This window comes from Apteryx rowi, unplaced genomic scaffold (assembly GCF_003343035.1).
Source record: "Apteryx rowi isolate R43461 unplaced genomic scaffold, aptRow1 scaffold_475, whole genome shotgun sequence".
In the NCBI taxonomy this organism is placed as follows: domain Eukaryota; kingdom Metazoa; phylum Chordata; class Aves; order Apterygiformes; family Apterygidae; genus Apteryx; species Apteryx rowi.
Genome location: NW_020450733.1, coordinates 297,431 through 303,936, shown reverse-complemented (window position 1 = coordinate 303,936; position 6,506 = coordinate 297,431). Strand labels below are relative to the sequence as shown.

At 50.5% G+C, this 6,506-nt stretch overlaps 1 protein-coding gene across 1 annotated transcript in view; it reads right to left on the bottom strand.

Moving 5' to 3' along the window:
• The window catches only part of POU6F1 (POU class 6 homeobox 1), a 22,806-nt gene extending 16,858 nt beyond the window's left edge, over positions 1-5,948 (bottom strand). Inside the window, exons 1-3 of the mRNA XM_026078207.1 lie at positions 5,697-5,948; positions 4,796-4,976; positions 1,167-1,341 (exon numbers count right to left, since the gene is read on the bottom strand). The gene's annotated coding sequence lies outside the window, so the exon portion shown is untranslated. The remainder of the gene's footprint in view (positions 1-1,166; positions 1,342-4,795; positions 4,977-5,696) is intronic.
• Between the last annotated feature and the right edge of the window lie 558 nt (positions 5,949-6,506).

Here is a 6,506-nt window from a genome sequence, read left to right as displayed (position 1 = left end):
GATCCCCCCAAACCCACAGCCTCCCTTCCAAAACCCTCCCCAAAACCCAGACCCCCAAATCCCAGAACTTCCCCCAAACCCAGACCTGCAATCTCAGACACCCCAAAAGCCAGATCGCCCCAAACACCAGCCCAGATCCCCGATTCTCCCCCAAACCAGAGCCCCTCAACCCCATCCCCAGCAGCAAACGGACCCTTTGGGGTTATGCTCTGCAGCCCCCCATTTGGGGGTCTGCAAACCCCACTCAGTTAGTGAGCACCCGGGGGGGGGATCCAGGGAGCCCCCGGCTCTGCACCGCACCTCAAGGTCAGGCACGGAGCGGCGCTCTTGACTCCCTGACCCTGGCTCGGAGCCAGCTCATCATAACCCTAATGCAGCATTTCATCATCATAAATTAATACGTTAATCATCACATTACCGTGCACCACCCCGGGGCGGCACAAAGGATTCAATTTGTCCCCCCCCCTCCGCCCCGCAGCCTGTTATCTGCTCTCCTCTGGGGCCAGGGCTCCGATAAAGCCCTGGGGCCAAACTCGGTACCTGCCAGGGAGGCTTTTTTTGTTTGTTTTAACTAATCAAACCACCCCAAAAGCCTCAGAGGAGCTTTGGAGGGGGAGCCGGAGGCACAGGCCCCGGGCGGGAGCAGCGCCTGCCTTCGCATGGGGAAGCCACAGTAATAATTCAAGACGCTCCATCTTCCCGGCATAGCATTAGCCTCAGATCCAGCCTCCCAGCATAATATGCAGGAGGCTGGCTCCGTGCTCGCTCGGCTCCCGCGGCCAGCCGGCATCCCGCTCCCGGCCTCCGCCGCGCCACGGGGGCTGGCGGCTTTGGCGTCCCCCGGCCACACGAGCCTGCGGGGGGCTGTGGCAGAGCCGCATCTGTCTTTTTGGGGCTGCAGCAGAGCCACGTTTGTCTTTTAGGGGCCGCACGTCTCCGAGCGGAGCGCCGCGTTCCCGCTCTCCTTTGGCTATAGCTGCCCTGCGCGGACCCCTCAAAAGAGGCTCGGGAGCCCGGGGGTCTTGAGGCCCCACGCTTACAGCCTCCGCAGGCTGCTCTGAAAACCGTGGGTTTGTTTAAAACCGGACCTGCCAGGTCCCCGACGGGCACGTACAGGACTCTGGGACGCCAATGGAAACCCAGGAGCGAGGACGCGTAGCACCCACCGGACACGTTGCACACTGCAGGGGCGACGGGACACGCTCGTATCGGCGGCCAACGCTCCCTCCACGTTCGTCGCCCCTCTTCGTTCGCGTTCACGCGCGGAAGGTGCCACGCTGGAGTTTCGGGCTGCAGGGCCAGGGCTGCTCTCGGCCGCCCCGTTCAGCGGCAACGAGGTTCCTGGGGTAAAAAGGACAAACACACAGTGGCAGTTCACAAGCGACAACTCGATTTCTTTCCGCGGGTATCGGCGGGGGAAATAAATGCTCCTGGAGGCTCTCTGAATCCTACTGGCGATTTTAATCCCCAGGCGTGACCCATAAATTAGTCACAGGAGCTCATCTGCCAGCTCGGAGGGAACTTTGACTTTTTTTTTTTGCGGGATTTTTGTGGATTGGGTGAGGGAGCAAGGAAATAAGCTCCATAAAGGGAACTCAGGTGCAACTTTAACCTTGTCACTCCATAATTAAAAGAAGGAAGAAAACTATTTCTATAATTGCAAAGCTCATTAGAAGCACAGGTGCAATTCTGCAGCTTTTCAAGCCAACTTATGGACCAATTATAGCTTGTTTGGAATCATTAAAAAGAAAGGAAGCAAAGTATATTATTATCTTGCATTTTGTATGTTATAAATTTTTTTAAATTGTAACTTCCTTCTTATCTCCAAGCAGGGGAAAAGGAGGAAAAAAAAAAAGACAAAAACTGCAACATAACATCTCAGTTATTGGCACCTCTTAGAAATGAGCACAGCTTGATAAAGCTGAATTATTTTTACTTCATTCTTTCACATCCATATTAGCTGAAAAGAATTACACCTTCTGTCTTTCTCTGCGGAAAAAGCTAACGGACTAATTTTAAATCCTTGCCTCACAATACACCTTTCTGCATTCATCATAAGATATTCATAACTTGCTTCAAAAATGCACTGATTATACATGAGTGAATATATACATTAGAACTTCGGTAAGGTGCATTAATGTTAACAAAATGTAAACATCGTGCGCCGTTCTTCCGAGGCTAAATTCTATCCCACATCCTTTCTTGTGTATACAGAAAGGTTTCTCAAATTAACATGATGTAGACTAGACTATCCTCTTATTACCAACATAATATGATAATATTTAGTGCCGATTAGCAACAAATTAGAGGAGCGAGGTGAACGGTGAGGTGATATGTGGGCATATCATTGAAGTTTATACTTAGATTCCACTGACTTCAATAGGAATTAAGCGCGTGCTTAACATTCGGCAGAGGTTAATACCACTGCACGAATATTAACAAACACACAACCAGAGCTGACCACATTTTCATTAATAATCGAATTAGATATGTTAAAGCATCTTTGCCCGAGTACAGCTGTTATTTGAGACTGCAGTGCAATTCTGCTGAGAGCCTGGTTTGCATATGCTGTACTGTGATTATGAATATTTAAGTACTTCCATCTAGTTGAATTTCAGACTCATTTACATACATTGGCATACTATTTAATATAATGCATATGGGGAAAGGGTGCACATTGCATTTTTAATTTTTCTTCAAGAGGAATTGATTTTATGAGTGCCGAAAAGCTTTTTCTACAGGAAAATAGCTTGTTTTGGGGAGGGGGGGGGATTTTAATTAACTATTTGACAGAAATAGCTGGTAAAACTAAAATGCTGACTGAAAGAATGTGTCCTTTGTTCCAGTGCTTGCTCTGTCGATAAGAGCTCTTGGTAGGTGACCAAATTAATATTGCAGCTTTCTTGTCCACACTTCTTTTGCTGACTTGGCTGCTCTAATCATATTCAGTAACGGGTCAGAGAAGGGTTTGCACCTGACTATGTGGTTTTTGGCACATCTAATTTGCTACAGAAACGTTTCCAGTCCTACAAGGAACAAATATTCCACGAACCAGCTTATTCCAGATGTTCCAAGAATGACTGAGAGTGCAGGAAAAAGCAAGCCAGACTTTATTTTGGCTTCCATGCAGCAAAGCGACTCCAGTTGCTCACAAACTTTGCTGAATCTGAGCTTAAGCACATGCTTTTAGTGGCCACAGAAGGGGCTTAATGCAGCTTCCTCAGTGCCATGACAGATCTGGCCTTGGACTTGTTTTTATCCCTGAAAGCTGTAAATAGCCTCTAAAATTTCCATGGGATTTTTGGACCTTCCTTATTTCACTTCATTATGTTGGGTGAAATTTGAACCCAGTAAAGCCAGAGACAAAACCCCCTTAACTTCATTGGTGGTGGAAGATATCATAAAGTAATTATCAGTTGTTTATTCATTGTTTTTACATCATTAGTTACAGGCCTACGCCTGCAGGGTGCTCACTGCCTTAAACAACCTTTCACCTCTGATTACTCACCTGAGTAAAGTTGCACAAACACCTACCTGCTTGCGCAGCCGGCAGTATCGTCAGCTGAGTTTTTACACTTTAAGAAAGTGGCAAATCACTGATATTACCCGAGCCAGTTCCGCTCTCAATCGGGGTTAAATAACCTCCTGTCAGGTAAATAAGGATTTCCAGCACGGGCCTTTGCTCACCCAAAAGGCAGACTGGGCCATTTATGCCTTTATCTGTGTTGCACGTTATCTGCGCAGCGCCAAGGCTCTTTGCAGACAGTCCCTTTGCCTTTCAGAGCTGCCCGGCGTGGGAAGCAAAGCCCGCTGGCGCGCGGCCAGGCATCCAGAAACTGCCTCAACTTTCACAGGTTTCCAATTTGGGACCGCACAGCTCAAGACAGCACGAGCCGGTTTTTCAGAGCTTTCGACATGAACTGGAGTTTTCCTCTTGGAGGCCCAAGAGGCCCTTAAACAAAGTAATCAGTGATAAAAAAATACAAATAAAAACAACCCCGTGGCATTTGAAGGCAGGTGCCTTCCGAAGAGCCTGGCCCTTCTGATGTAAATGCCTTCTCCTTGCCCTTCGCACCTCCCAAAGCATTTTCACTTTTCCTTTGCAAGGAAGTTTGCTGTGTAGCGATGTCAGCGGAGCAGAGAGGGGCATGTGTTCATAAGAATAAATAAGGCCTGAACCCAGGATTGGCTGAACAGCTTCATTTCTGAGCAATTTCAGCAAGCTCTGGGGTTTTGCAAGACTGGGTTTGCAGAGGGGGCATCAGAGCTCAGCAGTCACCTTCCCGGATGCGGCTTCTTTCGCTGCCTGGAGCTGCTTTCCCCTTCCCTTGCTTTTGCTGTGCTTAACTCCAAGCCACCTCACTCAGCATTTCCCTGGGCAGGTTTCAGGCCATCTTCTCTCCCACTTTAAAGGGTAAATATTTTTTCTACAGTTCCTGTACAGTTGCAAGGTGAAGAACATTTTCTGGGCATGAATTATTTATGAAGCCCTCCCAGGCACACCAGCCAACGTGCATATTCATCAGGCAGCCAGTACATTATTCATGAGAAGTTCACTTAAACAGGAAGAGAACAATGATATTGTTGATTGAGATGCCTGAAAATGAGCTTGATAAAGAAGGTTCTGCCCTCAAACTCTGGCCAAAATGCAGACAGAAAGTTTACCAAAATCAGGAAAGAAGGGGGTTGTTTTCTTCTTTTTGTGCTCCTTTATTGCTATCCATATGGATTTTTAAAGTTTATTTCCAAGAAGGAAGACTTTGCACATAAAAACTACTAGGAAATTGCATCATACCTTCTCCATACACAGCTCCAGACCTCTGACTGCACCTTCTGCTGGTGGATCTTGGGCAGGGGGTTGTGACAACAGGCCTGCGCGCAGCAGCTGATCCATACCTCGCTGAAGAGCTTTACTTTTGTTCCTTTTATGTCTGAAGTCCCACAGCAGCAGCGTGATTCAAACCCCATCAAGCAATCTGCAACAGATTTTTATAACAATATTTAGACCCTAAACTCATACCAACATTGTTAAAGACAGGCTAACATTGGGGAAGTCTCTTAAGGTTAGATCACAAAGGCCAGTTCAGCTGAGAGATGCTCAGGACAAACACACCAAGAAGGTGAGAACTGCCGACTTTTGCAAAAGTGGGTCTAATTTCAAGGCAAGAGGGTACTTGAACTAAAGAGGTGTTATTTCCGTAAATCTACTGCTGTGCTATTACTGGATGAAGGGGACCGGCAGGGCCAAAGCCTGAGAAACACACGCTCCCTCCTGCATCTTTGACTTTTTGGCGATGTTTTGGCTACATTTATGGCGAGAAGGGGACATCACAGTCTCCCCAGGAAGGAGCCTGCTCTTTAATGCAGGCGGGAGATGCTCTGTGCCCCCCACGTGCTGGGGGAGAGCACACCGATGCTGACGGGTCCTATTGCAGGATGCTGCCGCCCAAAAGGAAGGTCTCTGCAGCAGCTTGTGGGTTCACTGCCCCAGGGGGGCAGAAAACAGGGTCTGAGGAAGGACTCGGGGCCTCCAGCAACAGCCCCAAGGATACGGTTTAGAAGAACTAACGTAACCTGGAGCTCAGGTTGCAGTAACCAACAAAGCCCTCACCGTGCTAACGAGCAGCTCTGCCTGCTGATGCTTCACACAGTCCTTAAGGCTTAATTAAGCTTAACAATATTTGGAGGTTACCAACCATTTCCATTGATCTTTTATGCATGAACACGGCAGTGGCTTCTTGAGTTGCGTCTAATCCAGGAGGAAGCAGGGAGAGAGCCAGGGGCTCTTTCCCCCTCCGTTTCCTCGGTGCCACCCCAGACCGGGCAAAGACCCTCACCGCACAGGGCAGGCAGCTGGGCTGGGTCCTGTCAGGGGGACCCCTCAGTGCCCCCAGGCCCTGCAAAGGGTCCCCCCTCACCCCCAGACCCTGCCTGGGGGACTCTCCTCACCCCCAGGCTCTGCTTAGGGTCCCCCCCTCACCCCCAGGCCAAGCCTGTGGCCCTCCTACCCCCTCTAGGGCCTGCCCGAGGCCCCCACCATTACCCTAGGCTCTACCTGGGGATCCCTCCTTCCCTGCTAAGCTCTGCTTTAGGGTCCCCCTTCCCCTAGGGCCTGCTTGGGGACCCCAAAACTACTCTAGGCCCCACTGGGTCCATACCAGGCCCTGTTTAAGGGCCCCCTTCACCCTGGGACCTGCCTGGGGACCCCCCCCACTACTCTAGGCTCTGTCTGGGGGCCCCCTCACTGCTTTAGGCCCTGCTTAGAGGCCTCTCTTCCCCCCTGGACCCCTGAGGCTCTGCCTGGGGCCTTTGGATTCCCCCCTAGGCCCTGTTTGGGTCCCCCCACCCACTCCAGGCCCTCAGGCCCAGGGGGCGGCGCTCCAGCAAAACACCGCCCCCTCCGCCCGGGGCTGGCGGCTCCTTTAAGCGCGCGTCGCCCCGCCCCTCGTACGTGATGACGTAGTGGCGCGCGCAGCGCAGCGTAGCGCAGCGCAGCGCCCGCTCCC